We start from the raw sequence: 25,318 nt of genomic DNA, 5'->3' as shown, positions 1-25,318 counted from the left end.
TTTAAATAATCCATATTTATCATATAAACAACCAATATTCAAAAGATTTGAAATTATCTATTGTTTTGGCAAGGATAATCATTTGATTAAGATAAAATTCGGATTTTAACTTCAAAAAACGATTTAGGCATTGTATCCAAGTCAAAACAGCAACTAAATCCCGAAATATCCTCTGTCTGACGCTCGTACTCGCCGAGTCAGCTCTGAACTCGTCGAGTAGGGGCCAACTCGCCGAGTCCAGATACTGACTCGCCGAGTTGAGTCGGGCAGAGGCAAAAAAAACTCGATTTTCAGCAAGCAAAACAGTTAAGCATCACATACAATTGAAACCAATCAAGTCTCTGATACCACTGATGGGTTTTATGCATAAGAAACAATCCTATGTGCTCATACAAACCCTAATGCTTGGATCTAGGTTTCTCTATTGTACATGCTTTGAATCCAAGTCTTGCAAACCCTAAACTAGCATACATATTATCAAAAATAACAAACAACATCAGATCTAGATGTTTACCTCTTCAAATAGCTTGAATCTTCTTTGCTTGAGCTTAGAATCACAATTGTAATTCCTCTAATGGATCACAAACACCAAGTAGCAAGAAGGCAATAAGAGAGAGGAGGGAGGATGCTAGGAATCGGCCTAGGGTTTCTCTTGGAATAATGTCTAGCCGATTTCCATAGCCTAGGGGTCATATTTATACTTGCAGGCTACTAGGGTTTCAGTCTAAACCCTAATGGACAGCTTAGCCACCAAGCAGCCCAAGGAACCTTCTGGAATAGGGCCTTGGACGAAATATGATGATCCTTTCATCATATTTTCGTTCCCCCTCTTGTCCATTAGGTTTCCTAGCCCAAAATCCAACTATCACACATTTGACAGTTTATACCCCTTTATTTAATTAATCTCTTTTAGTCACCAAATTAATTCCTAATTAATTTATGACTAATACTAATTAAATAAATATGATTTCTCCTTTAATATATTATTCTTATAATATACTAATAAACCATAATATCCTCTCTCTCATATCAAATTACCTTGTCAAGTTGCTTTGGTGAAGGCAACCTAGAAGGACCATACACAACCGGGTCAAGTACATACCAAATATAGTTACGGGCTTAGACACTAATCCAACACCCAAGTCCATTCAAAACCCTTCCGATGTTTCCACTGAACATTCACCAAAGACACTACCTTGCTGCACAGAGCCTTCATCTTCCGATCCACGATTGACATCGGTATCTCCACATCAATCAGGCGATCATCGACCTGAATATTGTCTAAAGGAACAACTACTAAATCATCAGCCACACACTTTCGAAGCTAGAACATGGAAGGTGTTGTGGATCTGAATGAGATCATCTGGAAAATCCAGCTTGTAAGCTACCTTGCTAACCCTTGCAATCACTTAAAATGGCTCAATATACCGGGGCCCCAACTTTCCCATCTTCCTGAATAGTATTACACCCTTCCAGTGTGATACCTTCAGCAAAACCATGTCGTCGACATGAAACTCCAACTCAGATCGACGCTTGCCGGCATAAATTTTCTACCGACTCCGAGCCGTCTGTAGCCTCTGCCTAATCTATTGAATAAGCTCTTTCGTCTTAAGGACTACCTCAGTCCTTCCTATGAATCTATAACCCACCTCTCCCCAACATACTGGGGTACAACACTTCCTCCCATAGAGAAGCTGAAATGGTGGTGCACCGATACTAGAGTGATAGTTGTTATTGTAAGAAAACACAGCTAGGGGGAAGGTAAGAGTTCTAACTCCCACTAAAATCAATCATATAGGCTCGTAACATATCCTCAAGTGTCTGAATGGTCCGTTCTCCCTGACCATCGGTCTGCTGATGATAAACAGTGCTAAAATGAAACCTCGTACCTAGTTCCTTGTGGAAACTCTTCCAAAACCGTGAAGCGAACTGAACATCCCGATCTGATACAATATAAACTGAAATACCATGACAGGAGACGATCTCACACACATAAACAATTTCTAGACCGACGATCTCTCCCAAATAGCTAAGAAGTGGGCACTCTTGGTCAGACAATATACTATAACCCATATCGCGTCAAATCCCGTGGTCGTCCGACGTAATTTGGTGATGAAATCCATAGTGATTTGTTCCCATTTTCGCATGGGAACCTCCAAACGCTGAAGCTTTCCATGCGGCCTCTGGTGCTCGGCTTTGACCATCCGACAGGTCAAACACCGCTCGACATACCAGGCTATCTCCCACTTCATGCACGGCGACCAATAACTGAGTCACAAATCCTGATATATCTTGTTGGCTCCAGGGTGTATCGAAAAATCTTGACTTGTGTACCTCCTAAAGCATAGCCTGTCAAATGCCACCAAAATCTGGTACCCATACTCGACAATACCGGGTCAATAACCCTCGGCTGTCGGTACAAAACATGTCAATATCGCCTCTGAGTCGCTCCTATTTCTAGTTCTCTTTCGTGAATCCCTCGGCCTGAGCCTCTATAATCATATCCAACAATGGCGAATCAATTGAATTATTCATACAAAGGCTCCCAACAACAAAACTAGCCATCTTGCAACTTAAAGCATCAACGACCACATTTGCTTTCCCTGGGTGGTACGAAATCTCGTAGTCATAATCCTTAACCACGTCAAGCCACCTACGCTGCCTCATGTTCAGATTCGGCTGATCCATGAGATATCTCAAACTCTTGTGATATGTGTAGATGGTGCAATAGAAACCATATAGATAATGCCGCAAAATCTTGAGAGAAAACACCACTGCTCCCAACTCCATCATGAGTCGGATAATGAACCTCATGCAGCGTCAGCTATCGAGAAGCATAAACAATAACTCTCCCTCGTTGCATAAGAACTGCCCCTAGGCCGGTGATGGATGCATCACAAAATACTACGAAAACCTCAACACCATCGGGGAGGGTCAACATTGGGGCCTCACATAACTCCCCCCTAAAATTATCGAATGCAACCTGCTGCTCAGACCCCTAGTGGAAATCCACGCCCTTCCTCATCAGATGAGTGAGGGGTACAAAAATCTTGGAGAAATCCTGAATGAATCTCCGAAAATACCTGGCTAATCCCAAGAAACTCCTGATCTCAGATGGGGACTTTGGAACCTGCCACTGCATAAGAGACTCAATCTTGGCCGGGTCAACTAGAATTTCGCTCTAGTTAACGAGGTGTCCCAAGAACTAGACCTCTCGTAACCAAAACTCACACTTCGAGAACTTGGCATAAAGACATTCCCGCCTCAATACTCTCAGAAGCTCTTGAAGATGCTCCTTGTGCTGCTCTCAGGTCTTGTAATCCACCAAGATATCATCAATGAAAATTATGACTAATTGATTGAGCATCAGCCCACATACCCGATCCATCAAATCCATGAATGTTGTCGTCGCATTGGTGAGCCCAAACGGCATCACCACGAACTCATAATGACCATACCGATTCTGAAACACAGCCTTCTCCACATCCTCCTCTCTCACCCTCATCTAATGATACCCCAACCTCAAATTGATCTTGGAGAACCAAGATGTGCCCTGGAACTAATCAAAGAGGTCATCAATCCGCGGAAGCGGGTATTGGTTCTTCACCGTCAACTTGTTCAACTCTTGGTAATCAATGCACCTCCGGTGTGCACCGTCCTTCTTCTTGACAAACGAAATCGGTGCTCCCCATGGAAAACCGCTTGGTCTAATGAACTTCTTTCCAAAAAGCTCCTGAAGCTAATAAGACAACTCATGCATCTTCGGTGGTGCCAGTCGATACGACGCCTTAGCAATCAGAGTCGCACCTGGAACCAAATCGATCCTAAACTTCACCTGCCTCTAAGGGTGCACACTGGGTAACTCCTCCGGGAACACATCTGCTAACTCTCTTACCACAGGCACATCTGAAACCTAAATTTGCTTCCGAACTCGAGTATCAACCACATATGCAAGATAATCCATACAACCATGTTGAATATATTGACGACCCCTGGAAGCAGAACAAAAGGCCGACCCAATCCTGGTACCCTCTCCATAAATAACCAATTGTCCCCCACTTGGGGTTTGAACTACCAACTGCTGACCCTCATAGTCAATCATAGCCTCGAATTTACTTAGCATGTCCATCCCTACAATCACGCACACATCTCCCGTGGGAATAGGGATCAGATCAATCGGATAAGGCACCCCAAAAATCTCCAAGATACAACCCTGATAAACACTAGATACAGAAATCCTGTTTTCGTTGGCGATAAAAACCCACAACGGACACTCCAACTCTCCGAGAGCCATATCAAAATTCATACTGAAGGACTGTGATACAAAGGGCCAACTCGCACCCGAATCAAAAAGCACAAGAGTAGGAAATTAGTTCAAAAAGCATACCATAAAATATTTGACAAAATAATAAATAGAAACATACCAGTAACAACGTCTGGCGCTACCCTGGCCTCCTCTACAGTGAGTTTAAAAGCACGACCTCGAGCCCTCTGGGGCTCTGCCCTACCCTGGCGTCCATCGGTGATCCTCTATGTACCTAGTGATGGAGCCTGCACTGGTCTAGCCGTGAGCAATGGACATTTGGCGCTCATATGACCAACCTGCTCATAGTTGTAATAGATCTTGGTGCTCAATGGTGGGGCCTGCTGACGACAATCTCTCGCAATGTGGCCCTCTGTGCCACATTTGTGGCATCTAGATGATGATCGGAAAGCACCCTCATGAACCTTGTTGTACTTACAACAAGTGTGGCTCCTCTATCCCCCAGGTCTCAAATCAGCGGGCTTGAACCGCTTCGTTGCAGGCTATGACTGAAAAGGAGCTTGCCTAAACTCCTTCACCTGAGTCTTTATCTCAATCTCCCGCCTCCTCGCAGCATCCATAAGCTTAGCGAGGGTAACTTAACGTTGGGTGGACACAAACTACCGAATATCCGACTTGAGCATGCTCAAGTACTGGATCAACTGAGTCTGCTCCAAAGCAGCGAACTCAGGACAAAAGAAAGCCCTCTCAGTGAACATCTTGGTGATCTTCGTCACCGACTCAGTAGTCTGCCTCAAATCCAAGTACTCCTGAGCCAATCTGTCCCTCTCCACCAATGGAACATATCTCGCATGGAACATCTTCGAGAACTGCTCCCAAGTAAAAGCAGCTCTTTACACAGGAGTGTCACACCCCTGGCCGAGGCGGCGGAACACGTCGGGCTGTGCGACTAATCACAGGCAATTAGATATATAGTCCAAGTACAACAATAAACAAAACAGAATTTGTATTCCATCTTGACGTTGGAATACATGGTTCTTACAGATAATAGTATAGTACATAAATTGCCTTAAATAAGTAGGCAGATTAACGAAATAAAAGTAGATAATTAGGTCGTCTGAAAATCCATGACTAACCTTATATTAGAAAGCTTGTTTTATGATATCTTGAGAATAAATATAGTTTAGAGGGTCAACACAAGGTTGGTGAGAGTTACATGTTTTCTGCTAACAACAATAATACTTTTAAAAGTCTAAAAAGTATTTTTTTTTTGTAAGTGTAACCACGCTTCAAACTGTTTTTGTAAAGATTCTTTGAATAAAATTTGAAATCCAAAATGTATCTTTTGCATAAGTAAATCCATACTTAAAATAGTTTTGAAGGCAATCAAACCCATGGTTATCTAGTAAGAGAGAGGGATTCTAGTTAGTATTTATAGTGAATCCTATAACCAAACTATGTGATGACATGTAACCCTTACAACGTTTCATTGGACGTGATAGGTAAAGGTTTAAGATATTTATACGGATAAAGTAGTACGATTGAAATTATACAAATAAAGATAAACTCATATGCCTAGGTTCTAGTTAGCAATCATATATACGGATAAAGTTATAGGCCAAGGTTGTAGTTAGCAACCGTAGATACGGATAAAAGAATAAATGGATATACGAATAAAGTTATTCTATGAAGTTTTGACAATAAAAGTCATTAAATAAAGTATATGGATATAATTATATGGATAAAAGTCGAGTATGTTTGATAAATATAAGATTAACAGTGTATGATATTCATTTAAATAGGTGACGAATCTTATGGGAGTGTACACAAATACATGTAAGAATCTAAGATATACGTTTTATAGCTTGTATATATATATATATATATATATATATATATATATATATATATATATATATATATACACACACACACACATATATATATATATATATATATATATATATATATATATATATATATATATATAAACACGATATAATATTGAAAACTACAGAGTTGATAACCGTTTACGACACACGCTTTATGACAAACTTTTTATACATAAAAAGTCATAGCACTTTGTAGTAGAAAGATATATCATTTTTATTAGTTGTAATATATTCATCACAACTATAATATATCCATATAACATGTTTTGATTGGTTTAATTTTAAGTAACTTGTTACTTGATGAAATAACATTTTATAAACTTGATATGATTTGTAAGTCAAAACAGGAAAATTAATCTACAATAACGGTTTTTTCCTTGTTTTAGAAAAATTATTGGGAGTCAGAATTAGGATCTGTAAATTCTTAAGGCTTAGGAATTGAGCCTACTTTGTACCTGAGTTTTTCCCTAGCATGATATGTATACTAACTAAGGTGAAAATGACTGTTTTCATAAACTGGTCTGAAATGGACTGAAATGATAGGCAATTTCGAAAAAATCATAATAAATTTTATAAAACTCGTATGAACGTGTGAGTGTAGTCCCTGAAAAGGTATCGATCTGAACTACTTGCATATGATATAGTTTTGCAATCCATCAAGTTTAAGAGGGGAAAAACAGGTCTTGAACATACCATAATTTTAGTGTAAAAAGTTGATATATATATATATATATATATATATATATATATATATATATATATATATATATATATATATATATATATATATATATAGACACACACACACACATACACACACGCGCGTTTGTGTGAGTTTGCATTTTTACTAAAATAAGATTTTATATCATCCAAATAGAAATCATTTAGCATGTATTCTCCCCAAAAATAAAAAATCTTTAAAAAAAGGCCGTAAGCACTCACCTTATTGCGTGATTTGTGAACTAGAGTCGAGAGTGTAGTTATCTTTGGGAAACACTTCGAGAAAACACTAACTAGAAACGATCTAAATGGGGGCTGTTTTGGACATGATTTAAACCCACAAAACACAATGAAGACTAAAGTCTTGATCTAGGAAACACCACAAAAAAGATAGAAACACAAAGGTGGCACAAGGTGGTGGTGGTTGGTCGATGAAAATAAGGGAAAAAGGAGATGGCTATAGTGGTTTACGGTGGTGGAGTGGTGGTTCTTGGTGGTAGGTTCCAAACCAAGAAAAGAGAGAGAATTGAGAGGGGAGAGTAAGGAGATTATTGGTTGGTGAATTGGTGATGATAATAGGAACCAAAGCCTTTTATTTATATTGTATGAAGGCCTCTCTTAGCATGCAACACTTTGTAATTTTAAAATAAGTCAAACACATAACATCCCATACTTTTACTATGAGAACCAGTGTACACAATGGAAGAAGGAGGGTGACGGGGGTAGATAGTCACGTGGGTAGGGTGAGGGAGAAGAGAAATGGCTGATTTTTGGAGTCTCCTACTAGGGTGGTGGGCCATGGTGATGTCACACTTTCACTAATGCCCAAAAAACACACCTAGGTTTTTGTGCCCAAATCCCGACACCTAATCTTTTTTTCAAAAGTGTCGTATGATAGAGTAGAGCTCAAGGATTCTAAAAACCCGAACGGATTAGTTTTTCGAGTTGTAGAACTCTGGGAATCAGTGTTTAAAGTTTCGCGTCTAAATGACCCGAAACGTCCGATTTTTTGACTTATGCAAATAATTTTTACTAAAAATATTTTGAGTATGAAATTAAATATTAGACCATATTCCGAGTCCAAAAACACTCACAAAATTTCCATCTTATGTGTGCAAGTGCCTCAATGGATAGAAACGGTTTTAGGAGTTTTAAGAAAATTGGTATTATACTGGCTTGGTTTGTTATAACGGTCGTATCTTTTGCATACGAACTCCGTTTTGGACATTCTTTATATTTTTAGAAATAAGGGAACATGTACTATGAGACTTGAATGTTTGTTTCGCTCACAACTACCTAATACGAATTTTCCGTTTTTAATATGTATTAACTTGGGTTGCAGTTTGAGCTGTTTGATTCGTTTGAGATTTCCTACAATTGGAAGTAAGATACCACCTGGTATCTTATAATAACTGTAATGACACTATATATTATTCAAAATATGCATTAAACCTCAATAGGTTAGATTACAAAGAGGTTCGCGGTGAACTGACTGTCTATAGTTTTAGACCTAAATTTCGAGATGTCACCAGGAGTGTAAGTACCACTCACCAATCTCCACCAATCCTTCGCCCCCCACATAAGAATGTTCAGGGCGCACTTGACCTTCTGGTCACCGGGGCAGGAGCATGTGAAGAAACATGCCTCGACATCAGACAACCACCTCATCGCCATAATTGAGTCCCTGAACCCATCGAACTGTGGGGGCTTCGTATAGCGATCATTGAATAGCTTAATCATGGTTGTCTTGATAGACCCAAATAACTCCAGAATCGATCCGCGGACAGTAGTAACCACCTTAGCAGAAATCATCTTACGTATCTGATCATCAATCAATCCTGGCCTATCCTAGCCACCCTCTCTGGATTCAGAACCAGATCATCTCATAAATACCATACTATAAATAAACCAAAATATACATCAGAAAGGCCACGATTCACACTGCTATAACCATCATAACAAAACTAGACCTCGGAGCTTGTGACTTCTTTGCTACATATATGGGTCCTATGCTTTTAGTAGTACGTGCCCATACTACCTTCCACACCTACCTATGTTTGTCTAAAGGATCATCACAAACATCCAAAACAAATACAAACCTAGGATACAAACAAATCCTATCCTAAACATGCCTGCTACATCCCCATACTCTCTCATGAAACTTCCACTATGACATCCCTATTTTCACATTTAGAAAAGACCGATTTGTTTATGCTTATTTGAAATTCAGACTATCCTTTTTGAAACATAGTATTGCGGAATTTGTTCCCAAAAAACATGATAAAGATGTTATCAAAGCATTTTCGTATAAATATATTTTTATTTATATTAAAACATTGGGATGTCATCGTCATTACAGTAATTAAACTAGTGGCCTAATACTCCTTGAATCTCTCAGCAGAATGTATCTTTCATATAGCCACCTGTGATACAATAAACTGAGTGGGTCAGGTTGGGAAACCTGGTGAATACATAGGGTTTTAAACCCACAATAATATAGTTAATTTGTTTCTTCACATACTTCATTTCCAACAATTAACCCGATTACCCACCCCATTATCTTCTTTATTCTTAAGGATCTATGCTAAGAATCATCTACTCTTCAATATTTATTCCTAAGGATTTTCCTAAGGGATAGGCACGAAGTCCATCGCTGCCAGGGTTTATCTAACAGGCACTAAGTCCATAGATGCCGATGTTATATGTTAGGCACAACTACCAATGCTATCCATTAGGTATCAAGTCCATAGCTGCCAATGTTCATTCATAAGGCACTAAGTCCATAGCTGCCAGGGTTTTTCGAGTACATCTGGTGAACACGTCGTTCACAAACACCTACAGGTTGCGAGACTGATAGCGTTCCACTACACTGTCTAGAATAGTCCATGGTCGTCATCTATACTCCGCTAGATGACTGGATCATCGTTAAAATCAAGGCTTCTCATCATCTATATCATCTTTCATCTCTCATCATTCATCTACCCATCTTTACCCAATATATTTATAAGTATAAAAATACATATACAGTTTAAATCACGTAAAACATGTATAAATCGTTCATCTAGCATAGATATCAGGAACACAGATAATAAGTACATATAGCATGTATTAATATTAAATACTTCATATCTATGTGTAAGAAGAAAGTTACTATGCACTCACTTGTTAAAATGACGACTCGTAATTCAGACAGTGCTTCGCTTCTAACAATTGTCTTTTCCTTTAACGAAACCTAGTATCATTATTACTAAATTTTAGTCTAACATTTATTGCGACTAACTATTAGTCTAGATTCATCATTAACTCAAAGTCTACTTTCATGATCTATCAAGTAATGAACAACCAGGTAGGATCATATTGGAGGTAGGGTTCGTTGGTATACGAAGTATACTGTTTAGAAATCCCACTTTAAACACCTCACTAAATCACAGCCTAAACATCATCCCCGTAAGTAGATCAATTAGTATAACGACTTGAAATCATTGATAAATTTTGTTTATAGGTTTATAATAACGATAATGAACTTAAACATAAGTTATACTTAAAGTATGGTAAGCATAACTCACTTACAAGGGGGTTTAGCGAGGAACCGGAGTCTGCGCGGGCAGAACTTCTAAGTCTAAAGCTTTTCTTCTCGGTGCCTTCAGGCACTCTGGGACTCGTTACTAACACCTAGGAGATGCTAGGGAAAGGCTTAGAGGGTTTGAGGGTGTTTGGCAGAGAAGTGTTGAGAAAGGTTTAAGAAAACAAGTGATTTGCGCTTCTATTTATAGGCTGAGGATCATGTGTACGTGGGGTGTACTGAATCTGTACGTTGGGCACACTCGATACGCAGGGCATACATAGCCCTACGCGGGGCATACCGCTTCCACGTGTCGAGATCACGTGCGAAGCCGTGGGGAAGTAGGTGCAGCTGAGATTGTGCCACGTGTCACTTCGGGGTTTAATAAGAAAATTAATTATCTTCTAAAATCTGTAACTTTCGCATACAAATTCTGTTTTTTACGTTCTTTATATCCAAGAGTAGGTAGCGACGTGATCTACAACTTTCGTTTAGAATCCATCGACTAATTTTGAATTTATTTATAATGTTATATTTTAACAAGCTTAGACAGTTAAAGTTCGTTAAAAATTCATTACTTTGTCATCCGACGTCTGTTTTCGACTGTCTTTATATCGTTGAGCTCCTATTAACAATATCTTCAATTCTCATTTAGGTTGTGTTGGCTAAAAATCGATCGATCTAAAATTCAATTTTTGGGTTGTGTACTGTTACGCTAAATCTTAGAAAATTCATAACTTCCTCAAATGAAGTCAGCTTTGGACGTTCTCTATATACATGCTCTTGGCTTAGCGTCTAATACGAATTTATTTTAGATTTCTAAGGCCAAAAAGTATTTTTTTCAAAAATTCACTTTTTACATTTTGCAGAGCCGTGTCGGTTTAATCGCAAAACTTTGACGGGTCATAAGTTCTTCGTTATAAGTCAGATTTCAGCGTTTTTTATATGTACAGAATCCTTGTGACATATACTATAACTTTGGTTAAGATTATTTACTCTAAATAATCTTCTATCAAAAAGTCATTCTTAACGCTTATTGTCTCTAAATTGACTAGCCCGAATCTGTGGGCGTTACAATTATCTCCCCCTTAGGATGATTACGTCCCATAATCATCACCAAAACAGGGCTTGTATAATGACTCCATATGTTATCTTTTCATCTTAGGTAATAAGTGTAACTCTTATGTCCTTTCAAATGAGTATCTAACTCTTGGATTTCTTGACTGCTGGCGGTGCTCAATCTTGCACCCGCTCTTCATACTATGTTAGACTTTCAATTATAACATTCGAGTTACAATCACGATCCTTATTGGAGACTCATGCTCCTTTGTAAACAGACTTTAATTCGATTATCGTAACAGACCGATGGGTCATGTTCTAATGACCTCTCATCGTATGATGCAACGCTTAGACTTAGGTATTTTAGATCCAATTTCCAGAATGGAATATACCTTCCTTCTTGTTCAAATGTGATATAATCAAATTCTAGCATGTAGCACTTCTAGCTACTAGCTTCTTACCTTAACTACGATTGTGATGCTTCTATTGATCCCTTCGATTATCTCATACTTCAATCTTTTGGTTTAAGTCGGATGTTACACCGAACTTGGTCCTTCGAACCATGTAACATACTTATCTTAGTAGGACTTGATTTGATATGAATACTAGGGTTAGAATATCAATCATCTTCTTAGTCATTACCAAAACGATGATAACGACATACATGAACAAAAAAAAAATCAGTTACTAGCGCCTTGGTAACCTCTTGACTTTTCCTGATCCAAGTGTGAGTCCTGTGCTTCCGTTAGTATATAGGTCTCTACTACCTTTGACACCTACTGATACTCGTCCCAAGTATTACCTCTCAATTTTCCAAGTCATCATACAAAAATTTCACATAGTCATTTAACACATCGGATAACATAACAACGGTTTATATTATTTCTAGAAACGATTACATAGATTTTCACGTTCATCATACACTAGGCCTTTTATATTAGGCTACACCACACGATACTATCTATATGGCTACAAGAGTTTCACCTAGTCATTTAACACATCAGATAACATAACTAAGGTTTATATTAATTTCTAGAAACGATTACATAGATTTTGAAGTTCACCCCACACAAGGTCTCTTATATTAGGCTACACCACACGATACTATCTATATGGCTACAAGAATTTCACCTAGTCATTTAACACATCAGATAACATAACTAAGGTTTATATTATTTTCTAGAAACGATTACATAGATTGTGAAGTTCACCCCACACAAGGTCTCTTATATTAGGCTACACCACACGATAATATCTATATGGCTACCTTATATCTCAATCTTCAGGTATATATATATATATATATATATATATATATATATATATATATATATATATATATATATATATATATATATATATATATATCCTTACTCCTGATCCCTTGCATCGTCACCTGATTCATTAAGGATAATTTGGAATGCTCTTGGCTTCGGTGGCGCATTCGATTTTTCTGCTTTATTTTTCTTCGGGCAATATTTTGTCATATACCCCTTTTCTCCACATCCATAGCATACCTTATCATTAAGTGTACGATCCTTGGAATAGTCACCGATCCTCCCACATTTATAACAAGTTACTTCTCCGTCGCATCTCCCATAATGCTTCTTCTTGCACTTCTCAAACCACTTGGCTCCAGTACTACCCCCATACTTTTGGTCGTCCAGGTTGGACTTTGAGAATCTTCCTTTCTTATCGGATCTTTAGGAACCCTTAGGCTTCCTCTTTTCTCCCACCTTATCATTTTCTAGACCCTTTTCTCTTATATGGGTCTCTACATTCTTAGCTGCCCAAATGGCGGCTTTCAAGGTGGTTGCTTCTTTGCCCATTGGACCAAAGTCTGCTGGTAATCCATTAGCAAACTTGTTGACCTTGGAGAGTTCAGTTGGAACTAAATAAGGAACAAGCTTCATTTTATCTATAAAACATGCAGCATACTCGCTGACGCTCATTCTTCTTTTCTTCAGATTCTGAAACTCGTTGTTGATCTCTAGAAGATCCTGCTCAGAGCAATAATGCATTTTCAAATGCACCGAAAAGTCTTCCCAAGACATCTTACTAGTTTCTCCCTTGGGCATGGTATCAGCTAGTAGCTTCCGCCAACTTAATACCCCAGTCTTCAATAGTGTAACCGCGCGAGCAGTCTTTTGTTTATTGCTGCAGACGCAACTTTCAAACATCGTCTCTATCTTGGTGATACAATCCATGACTTCCACTGGTGGTGGGCTTCTAGAAAGACTTGGTGGCTTGGATTCCATGAAATACTTGTACTTACATCCACGTCCATCATTTCCTCAATTGGGTTGATTTCTTCTATCCACTCGTGGTTCAGCTTGGCTGACCGTCTGGCTATAGCTTCCTTCATCTGACTGTTCAATGTTCAGTTCAGGTTGTACAATGGGTACAATAGGTTCATCCCTATTGTTAAGCAATATTTGCCTCATCTCCTCCCTTTGTTCGGCCATCATAGCCCAAATCATTTCTTGGACTCCTTCCATCGTGATTGGCCCGGGTGCAACTGCTACTTCTAGTGCACGCTCAATCATTCGTGGTTCAGGCTATTGGTTTCTATTAGTGTTTCCTAATCCGCTATGATCTCTCACCATTTAGATGTATACACTATAGCAGATGTTCAGTGTACATGGACGAGAATTAAGATAGGGAAAGCTTTATTTACGATAAACGTATAAATCTCCTTATTACTCCGAAAAGTTATATGCTAGTTCTAATACCGTAATTAAACGTTTAGAAAGCTGAACACATAAAATTTCCAGATACGGTCGCAAATAAAGCATAGATTCGATCAAACCATAGCATCATAAAGCGTATATTTAGCACATAAGAGATCTTTTGGCATCTTCCCTAAATAAGCTAGTGATCGTGTCTATTCAGGAATACTTCCTAAAATATAATAAAAACACTCCTCACGATCATCGCTTAGCATTCTAAGTTTAAGTCTAGAAATTTCATAAAATTCCTAGTTCGCTTAAACTAATGCTCTGATACCAACTATGACATCCCTATTTAACGGCCAGAAAAGACCGATTTGTTTATACTCATTTAAAAATCAGAGTATCCTTTTTGAAACATAGTATTGCGGAATTTGTTCCCGGAAAACATGATAAAGATGTTATCAAAGCATTTCCAAATAAATGTATTTTTATTTATATTAAAACATTGGGATGCCATCGTCAACAAAGAAACATAAGCATAACGAAATATTACAAGCCTTACAGTAATTAAACTAGTAGCCTAATACTCCTTGAATCTCTTAGCAGAATGTATCTTTCATTAGCTACCTTTGATACAATAAACTGAGTGGGTCAGGTTGGGAAACCTGGTGAGTACATAGGGTTTTCAACCCACAATAATATAGCTAATTTGGTTCTTCACATACTTCATGTCCAACAATTAACCCGATTACCCATCCCCATTATCTTATTTATTCTTAAGGATCTACCCGAAGAATCAACTAATCTTCAATATTTATTCCTAAGGATTTTCCTAAGGAATAGGCACGAAGTCCATTGCTGCCAGGGTTTATCTAATAGGCACTAAGTCCATAGTTGTCGATGTTATCTGTTAGGCACAACTGCCAATGCTATCCATTAGGCACCAAGTCCATAGCTTCCAATATTCATTCATAAGGCACTAAGTCCATAGCTGCCAGGGTTTTTAAAGTACATCTGGTGAACACGTCGTTCACAAACACCTACAGGTTGCGAGCCTGCTAGCGTTCCACTAGACTGTCTAGAATAGTCCGTGGTCGTCACCTATACTACTGGATCATCATTAAATTCAAGGTTTCTCATCATCTTTCACCTCTCATCATCTATATCATCTTTCATCTCTCATTATTCATCTACCCATCTTTACCCAATATATTTATAGGTATAAAAATACATATATATAGTTTAAATCACGTAAAACATGTATAAATCGTTCATCTATCATAGATATCAGGAACACATATATATTTACATATAGCATGTATTAATATTAAATACTTCATATCTATACGTAAGATGAAAATAACTATGCACTCACTTGTTAAAGTGACGACTCGAAATTTGGGTAGTGCTTCGCTTCTAACAGTTGTCTTTTCCTTTGACGAAACCTAGTATCATTATTACTAAGTTTTAGTCTAACATTTACTGCAACTAATTATTAGTCTAGATTCATCATAAACTCAAAGTCTACTTCATGAACTATCAAGTAAGGAACAACCAGGTAGGATCATATTGGAGTTAGGGTCTGTTTGGTATACGAAGTATACTGTTTGGAAATCCCACTTTAAACACCTCACTAAATCACATCCTAAATATCATCCCCGTAAGTAGATCAATCAGTATAACGACTTGGAATCACTGATAAATCTTGTTTATAGGTTCATAATAATGATAATGAACTTAAACATAAGTTATACTTAAAGTATGGTAAGCATAACTCTCTTAGAAGGGGGTTTAGCGAGGAACTGGGCTCTACGCGGGCAGAACTTCTGGGCCGAAAGCTCTTCTTCTCGGGCCTTGTGGCGCTCTGCGACTCGTTACTAACACCTAGGAGGTGCTAGGGAAAGGCATAGAGGGCTTGCAGGTGTTTTGGAGAGAAGTATTGAGAAAGGTGTGAGAAAACAAGTGATTTGCGCCTCTATTTATAGGCTGAGGATCAGGCGTACGCGGGGCGTACTGAATCTGTATGTTGGGCGTACTCGGTACGTGGGGAATACATAGCCCTACGCGGGGAATACTGTTGCCATGTGTCAAGATCGCATGCGAAGCCGTGGGGAAGACGGTGCGGCTGAGATTGTGCCACATGTCACTTCGGGGTTTAATAAGAAAATTAATTATCTTCTAAAATCTGTAACTTCCGCATACGAAATCCGTTTTTGACGTTCTTTATATCCACACGTACGTAGCGACGTGATATACAACTTTCGTTTAGACTCCATCAGCTAATTTTGAATTTATTTTTAATGTTATATTTTAACAGGCTTAGATAGTTAAAGTTCGTTAAAAATTCATAACTTTGTCATCCGACGTTCATTTTCGACTGTCTTTAATCTTTGAGCTCCTATTAATAAGATATTCAATTCTATTTTAGGTTGTGTCGACTAAAAATCGATCAATCTAAAATTTGATTTCCGAGTTGTGTACAGCTACGCTAAATCTTAGAAAATTCGTAACTTCCTCAAATGAAGTCACATTTGGACGTTCTCTATATGCACGCTCTCGGTTTAACGTCTACTACAAATTTCATGTAGATGTTAAAAGCTAATAAGTATTTCTTCAAAAATTCACTTTTTACGTTACGCAGAGTCGTGTCGGTTTAATCGTAAAACTACGACGAGTCATAACTTCTTCGTTATAAGTCAAATTTCAATGTTCTTTATATGTACGAAATCCTTGTGACGTATACTATAACTTTAGTTAAGATTACTTACTCCAAATAATCTTTTATCAAAAAGTCATTCTTAATGCTTATTGTCTCGAAATTGACTAGCCCGAATCTACGAGCATTACATCCACAAACCCTGCAGTCACTCGTTCATGCTAATCATACATAACGTTGGATCGTATAGATAGTAGAATACTTGACTCTAACCAGGGCCTTCAGCAGAAAAGAACAGGAAGTAACGCTAAATCAAACATCCTCATGCAATAGAATCTTAATTATGTACAACTATAATGTACACAATAAGCAACTACAATAATGATGTCAATTTCATCCCACATACAAGAAGTCCTCCTAGGCTATCTGGCATCATAAATCAAGCAAATCTCTCATGCAATCCCTGAAGATACCTAGCCTATCACTAGCATGCAGTGCTATCATAACATAACAAATAATAGTGTGGTAATTTGGGGTATACTTTCTTGCTTCGACTGATCGTACACATCACATCCTTCCTTGGTTACTTTTGAAAACAAAAACCTTTTTTTTCTCTTCGAAAACCATTTTAAAAACCTTTTGCAGTTCCTTATTTTGAGTCTAGATTCACACGAATGTTCATCCAATTCTCTAAAATAAGGGCGTTGATACCAACTTGTAACATCCCAAAAACACGATAATGTTTTTTCATTTTGAAATTAAAAGAAACCATTGTTTTCAATCCCCAACCATATCTAGTCAAGTGTCAAATTAAAATATTCCACAATATTAGAACATCATAGAATCCCCCAAAATATATCTTTGAAGGATGTGTACGATCATGCCTTCGCTTTGCCAAAATCATCAGAAGTACCGGAAACAATAAACTGAAACTGTAAGCCAAAGCTTAGTGAGTTCCCCCAAAGTACCAACACAATTAACACACACACACACACACACACACACATATATATATATATATATATATATATATATATGCATTACATGTTGGGTCCAATCTGTTATCAGACCGGAATACCCCCAGCCCAATCAGTCATCGGACTGAAACGCCACTATGCAATGGGTCTGCTCAATTATCGGAAGGGAATACCCTTGGGTACGCTCAGTCATCAGACTGGAATACCCCCGGTCTGTTGGCTCACACACAAAGCAATAAAGCCTCAACCCCAAACCATAACATGTCGACATATACATAACAGATAGCATATAATCAGTTAACAGGAAAATAGGCAGATCTACAAATTACTACCGCATAGAAACATCCTACATACCAGGGTACACAATCTAGTGGGTCGGTATTGGTGCCTTCGACGCTTGAGTATGGTGAGGAAAACTCACCTCTCAGTCAGAAAAAAAGTTGAATAGATCTTTACTCTGATCCTCAGCTTTACCTGTCACGTATTCATCAAATAGTGACCAATCTCAAATACAACTCAAAACACCCAAAATACCCTTAGGTCTAACTTGGTTAAAACCCTGGCCAAAAGTCAAAGTCAACAAGTCAATTCAGCTAGTCGCCACGTCGTGGCTAGCTCCAGCCACGTTGTGGTGACTATAGGACAAAACGGTCGCATGGCAGCCATCCACCACATCGTGGTGACCCATTCACCACGTCGTGGTGACTATTCAGACCAACTTAATCCAATAAGCTTTTAATCCGTCAAACCAACCATTCAAACTTCCCATAAAGCATTCTCTCATCCAATGAATAAAAATCATTGCTTTATAGACACGCATGTCTTGAACTTAAACTAGGTCAAAATAGAGTAAAAAGGGCCAAGATCACATGCAAGAGTTCAAAACTCGAAGAAATTACAGATCCAACACTCCTAACCCTAAAGGGGCTCGGGGGATCCATAAAGTTGGCAACTTTACGGAATCCCAACATTCCAATATGTCCCAACATGAAGAATAAGGCATAGAAACCTAGATCTATGCCCAATAAACTAAAAAGAATGGAACTTAAGGACTTACAGAAGTCTAGCAGATGCACAACAAGATGATGAGAAGAGTTTCTTGCTGAATCCAAGCCCAAATGTCACCTTCTTCTTCTAATACCCAAAAAAATCAACACAAAAGGCTTAGAAAGCAATTTGGAGGTTAGGGTTTGCTTGGATGTTGAGAGAGCGTGATAGAGGGTGACGGTGAGCAACCCTAGCCATCACATTCCCTTAAATAAGGGCGTAAACCCTAGAGATTAGGGTTTCTTATTTAACCTCCACTACGCCCACGTTGTTGTGGTCATTTAAAACTCACGATACATCATCCATCGCCACATCGTGGGATGACTTCACCACGACATGGTCCCGCCCAAAAATCCAAAGACACGTTCAATTAAAATACCTCCAGGAATCGGGATGTTACACTAGGTAATCGGAACTAGATAACTAGTAACTTAATAATTTGGTAACCAACTAGGGATGCAAGCGGATCGGGTATTCCTCGCTACCCGTGGGGACCCGACCCGAACGGATCGGGTATTCCCCGTCTTATCGGGTAACGGATCGGGGATTGGTTTCGATTTCTTTCCCGAATCGGGGACGGGGCGGGGACGGGTATACTATTATCCGCCCCGTTTAAAACCCGATATATATATATATATATATATATATATATATATATATATATATATATATATATATATATTAAACTTATCAGAAATCGATTCAATTAAATACATTTTCATTTGCCGAGGCATAGGATATTGAAAAGTTTACCATATATGTGCCTCTTCGATTATGTAGACAAGCAGCAACAAATAATAATATAGCTAACTTTTAATTAGATAAAATGATTGGTCAAAGCTAAAAAGCTTTACTCAAGAGTCCCAAAAGTTGTTTATTTACAAAACAACTTTTCATTTTCATATTTCATAACATTATTAATTTTATATACCGATAATGAAGTAATAGTCGTAATTACTGTTATGTTTTATTTTTAAAGTAATTATTGTTATGTTTTATATTTTCATGTCTTTTTAAAAATAGAACTTTGTTACTAAATGGGTACCCATCGGGTTCCCCGAATCCGACGAGTATTTTTTCACCCAAAACTGTCGGGCATTTGGCGGGGCGGAGGCGGGGACGGATGTGGGGATCGGAGGTCGGGTTCGGGGACGGGGATTACAGACTCCGCCAATATCCGTCCCCGTTTGCATCCCTATAACCAACTAAATAATCCATTGGATAGAAATGAACTATAGGGTAAAGGTGATTCGAAGCTAAATGAAAGTTCTCTTTAAGATTGATTTAAAATCGTTTCTGTTTTTTTTTTTTATGCGTTAGTCTAAGTAATCCGAGTTGATAATTTATGTTCTTTTGAACTTGCAAAATCAGATAAAACCCCCAATTTATAGTATTTTTATTAGTTTAATTAGTAGCAGTAGTTTTTAGTTAAAATCGTACCCGTTTTCCTTATGTTCGACACCCTTTCTTACCTTTTCTATACTATTACGCGACTAGGTACACTGTCTATTGTGTTTTAGCTGGTTTATATTCGAAGGGATTATAAAGTTGAAATTGTTAGTGCAAAATAAACAACAACACAGAGCCTTAAATTTTTGTTATATGCACAAGATTTAATACTAAAAAATTTTCAAAAAAGAAACCTGAATTGCAGGACGCGGCACGCCCTACTAAGTTTTTCGTGGATTTGCATTTTTGCAATATTTTTCAAATTTAGGGTTTATCTTTAATTTTAATTGTTATCTAAATATGTTAGAATAAGATTAATTAAAATAGGAAGAAAAATATGCCTAATTTATTTGAAGATATTGATAATGATTTAATAAATTAATTAATTTAAAGTTATATAAAAATAATTAGATTCAATTATATAATTTTAAAATGTTTAAATAAAATTATAAAAGTTTATAATAGAATATGAATATATATATATATATATATATATATATATATATATATATATATATATATATATATATATATATATATATATATATAATACCTTACTATATGTAAAAGAAAATATTACATGTACCCTCACATGTTTAATCAGTTATCGTTAGTCGAATCAAGACTAGGCCCCTTTCATGAATTCATGTTATAAGAGAGGTATACGGAAATGACCTATAAAATGACCATTGAATGAGTGTCCTTTTCACTCACCGCTTTTTTGTGTAGTGGATTGTCATTATCCGAAAGAGTTGGATAAACTGATATATCATTAAAAGTATAACAAATATAAATACTAAAAACAAAACTCTCATTCTTAGTTATTTTAGAAAATATAAATAGTTGCTAATCCATGATTAACGCACAATACTAGTTATGAACACTGTTTGTAGAGCAGTTTGGCTAACCGACTCATAAATTTGATACGTAAACAAAAATTATGTGTACTTGTGGTTGTGGCTTATTGATGTAGCATGTGTGGATAACCAACACATCAATTTGGGAGCTATAACATTATTAAGGGTGGCACTTTCTTCCGTGGTTGGTTACCATCATATTTGTAAGACCATAGTATCCTTGGCACAAATAGAGGATATGCAAATCCGAGATTAACATGCGATTAAATATTTTTAATGAATCTAAAAAGATATAGGAGTTTCATTGTAACGCCCCATTTTCGCATTCCAATAGGGTTCAATATAAATTATCATTTATAAAATTCAAAGTATAGATATATTACGTTTTAGCCAAATTAATTATCATAAACAGGTAGCAAACATCAATATAATTTTCGTAGATATATAGAACGCCCGAATTTGACATCATATGAAGAAGTTATGTTTCTTCGAAGTTTCGTGATTAAACCGACATAACTATGCGAGTCATAAAATATAAACCAGAGATAGATTACCTATTATCGTTAGTGATCTAAATGAAAGTCGTAGTAGTCGTAAAACCAAAAGTATACATATAGAGAACGTCCAAATGTAACTTTGTGTGATGAAGTTATGATTTTTCCAATGTCAGCGTAACAGTGTGCGACATAGAAACTGAAATTAAGATCGGTCGATTGTTAGAAAAAACAATCTAAACGAGAATTGAAGATCTCGTGAATATGAAACTGTCGATATAAACACAGTTGAGAACGAATGTCATATAAGAGAGTTATGATTTTTACACAGACTTTAAGAATCTAAGTTTGTTAAAAATATAACTTCAAAAATAATGTGAGAATTAGTCGACGGACTCTAAAGAAAGTTGTAGATCTCGGCGATAGCTACGTGTGGATATAAAGAATGTCAAAAACGAAGTTCGTATGAAGAAGATATGAATTTTTGAAGTTTCTAGTCGGCGCCTCGCGCACATATGCGAGGTGTGCGCTTCTAGAAGGTGAAACGTGGACCAACGAGCAGATGAAACGTGGCACCCTCCGGCACCCCCAAGAGAGCGGAATGCCTCATAGGAATGTGTGGCACGCCACCCAAAAAAACCTCTTATAAATAGCTTTCATTTTCTCTCCATTCTCCACACCAAAAATCTCTCACTTCTCTCTCTAGATTCGAACTTCTAAGGTATGTTCGGGGTTCTAAAAATCTAATTAGTGAGATACTGCGACATAGGAGGGCCCAACAAATAAAAGTGTTTGGTATTGAAGTTCTATGTGCGTAAATCCCAGTTTTCGCTAGAAACTCTCTGTAAGTTAAGCTACGCTTACGAGGCTTTTAAGTGTAACTTATATTTATATTCATAGTCATTGTTATGAATGTATAAATAAGATTTATCAGTAATTCTAGTTGTAATGCTGATTGATCTACTTACGGGAGAGGTGTCTACAATGGTCACAAGTGCTTGCTTGTTAGATTTCAGAAAGGCTATATGCTGAAATGGTCCTGCCTCCCAACTATTCGGCCTACATGATCCTTATTTGATAGAACTCTCTGTATTCATTAGGATTAGTGAAAGATCTATATTTCATTACCAATTTGCAATAGGATATAAGAAGTTATAGTATTATAGGTTAAAACTTGTTTGCCGCATTACTAGCCGGATTCAATTAACAGTAGAGTCACCCAGATAGTTGTCAATCGTTTGAATAACTGTCCAAGTGACTTTTTTCAATATATTATGTGCTCCAGTATATATCCTATGCATGTTAGGATATAGTTGCCTTGTAATATGCAATTAGGCCACTAGACTAGTTTAGTTAGTTGTCTGTCGCATTGAACTGTTTGTCTGTTATATATGTGTGGATATATTATGTGGGGAGTTAAGGGCGGCCCAGCCTTATGCTGAAGGCCAATAGACTCGAGTGGAATAGCAATATTCTAAAGGCCAAAGTAGCAAAAAAACTTTATGTTGAACGCAAAAATGTAGCGAACCAACTTTATGCTGAAGGAAAAAAGGGCGGACCAACTTAGTGCTGAAGGCCAAGAGGCATATAAGCTTTATGCTGAAGTCCATTGTGTGTATGCATTGTATATGTATTGTGGGATATGATATTTTGGGGAACTCACTATGCTTCATTCTTCCCCAGTTGAATATAATTGTTTTTCAGGTACTCCATTGATTCGTGATAAGGGCAAGGTTCGACTGTACACACGCGCATTCGCAATATGTTTCCGCATAATGTATTTATACTCTGATATATTTTAATAAATAAAATGAAAATTTTACCCTAAAAATTGGGACATTACATTCATAGTGATTGAAATTGGTAAAGTTCATTACCTACCCAAATAACTTCATGATGTGTTGATGACATCCCTATACACATTGCAAATCCAAATATGGATCCTATCCTTAGTAAATAATAAATTAGGGTTGAAATAATTATTTAAAGGATCAATAAAATAAACAAAAATGGAATTAAAATTGAATGTTGTCTACAAGAAAAAATCCACTAAAGTCTACTGTTATTATGACCTCTCAAATGGATTAACATAGGTACTATTAGTACCTATGTTAGTCGTAAGATCTAAGAAGGAGATGATCAAGGTGATCAATAGAAGAATTCCAAACCTTGTTGGGGCAATGCAACTAGCAGCTAGAGTTGAAACCTACCATGATGTGGTTGTACCACATTAGAACCTGAAGGAAGGTGTCTTCTATGTTAAGTGTTTGACTCGTAAACAATTGAAGGTCATTAGAATGTGACCATTCAGTCAGTTGTTGTAACGTGGTTGTATGTTGACCTCCCATGAACTAAAGAGGAAGAATTGAATTATTAGTAACGAGAATGATATGATGGATGAGACATGTCTTAGGTGTTGGATCTTTAAGGACCCCTTGCAGCAAAACTTATCATAATAGGTGGTGAAAAGTTTTTTTTATATTAACAGAATGTCAACTACACACCACAAAGAAGAGAATCCTAATATTGGGTCAAACAAGATATCACTACATGGTTGGATTACTGCTGAAGTACCAAATGCCTTACTAGAAGAATTAACCGGTGTCGTGGGATGAATCACTAACACGTTGGTCGTCATTCTCAAGGAAAAATAACAGAGATTCGAACTGTTAACGAAGTTCGGAGGACCACTCAGGAAGGAGAGCCTTGTCTAGGAACACAACTAGGAAAGAGGAAACAAGAGCAAGACCCAAATCTACCAACAATAGCCAAGAAGCTTGATGGTACTACTACAAACACTAGAGGCAGCGGGAGGTCGGTGTGTCCCAGGATCAAGTGTGGAAGGTTCATACGAAAGGGGCATAAGCGTCAAAACTGCACGCTAGAGGTGGAGTGATGCCATTGTTGTCACATGCATGGCCATGTTAGGTCCAATTACACATAGTTAGCAACAGGAATGTGTAACACCTGGTCCTTCAGGTAAACTTTCTTATTTGTTTAAAATGTAAACTTCGGGATTTTGGCCATTATACAAAGTGCAATGTTGCCTCATACGTAGCGTGTAGGAGGAACATTAGATTGGGGGATTTAATGAACTAAGCCCTGTGTAGCTGAAGCTATGCAGCTCGTAGTGGCCCAAAGATTAAACCCTAATTGCGATGTTTTCAGTCCTATTTAAGGATTCTAACTCCCTTGAGGCCTTCTATCATCAGCCTCCATTCCCTTTAAGCAACCACCTCGAAACCCTAATTTCTATTTGTGAGTTTTGAGCTCTTTTGAGAGTTTTGTGTTCATCTTTGAAGGAAGGATTCCATTGGAGAGCACTTGGGAAGCTTCAAGCCTTGTGGATCTAGGACTTGTATCTCATAAGCATTCTCCAAGAGGTATAAAGTTCAAAACTTGATGAATGTTTTGTTAGATCTAGTTAGTATTTAGGTTTATGTCCCTTTTTGTTCCATATTCTTGGTCTAATTGGGTATGAGCTACTCCAGGCCTTATGAGTATTGTGTGCATGGAGTCATAAAAATCCAATCTTGGTCCCTTCTTTCCCTCCATGCATGAGTTATGGAGCTTGGAATTATGTAATAAGTTCGGGTTTTGGATTTGGACTCTCTTTATCCATGCAAGGGAATAAACTTGGAGTCTTTATGATTTAGAATGCTCATTAGG

The sequence above is a fragment of the Lactuca virosa genome, chromosome 9 (genome assembly GCF_052849685.1).
Source record: "Lactuca virosa cultivar CGN04683 chromosome 9, Lactuca_virosa_CGN04683_v6, whole genome shotgun sequence".
NCBI classification, from domain to species: Eukaryota; Viridiplantae; Streptophyta; class Magnoliopsida; order Asterales; family Asteraceae; genus Lactuca; species Lactuca virosa.
The sequence above is the reverse complement of the archived record's forward strand: the minus strand, read 5'-3'. Positions refer to the sequence as shown.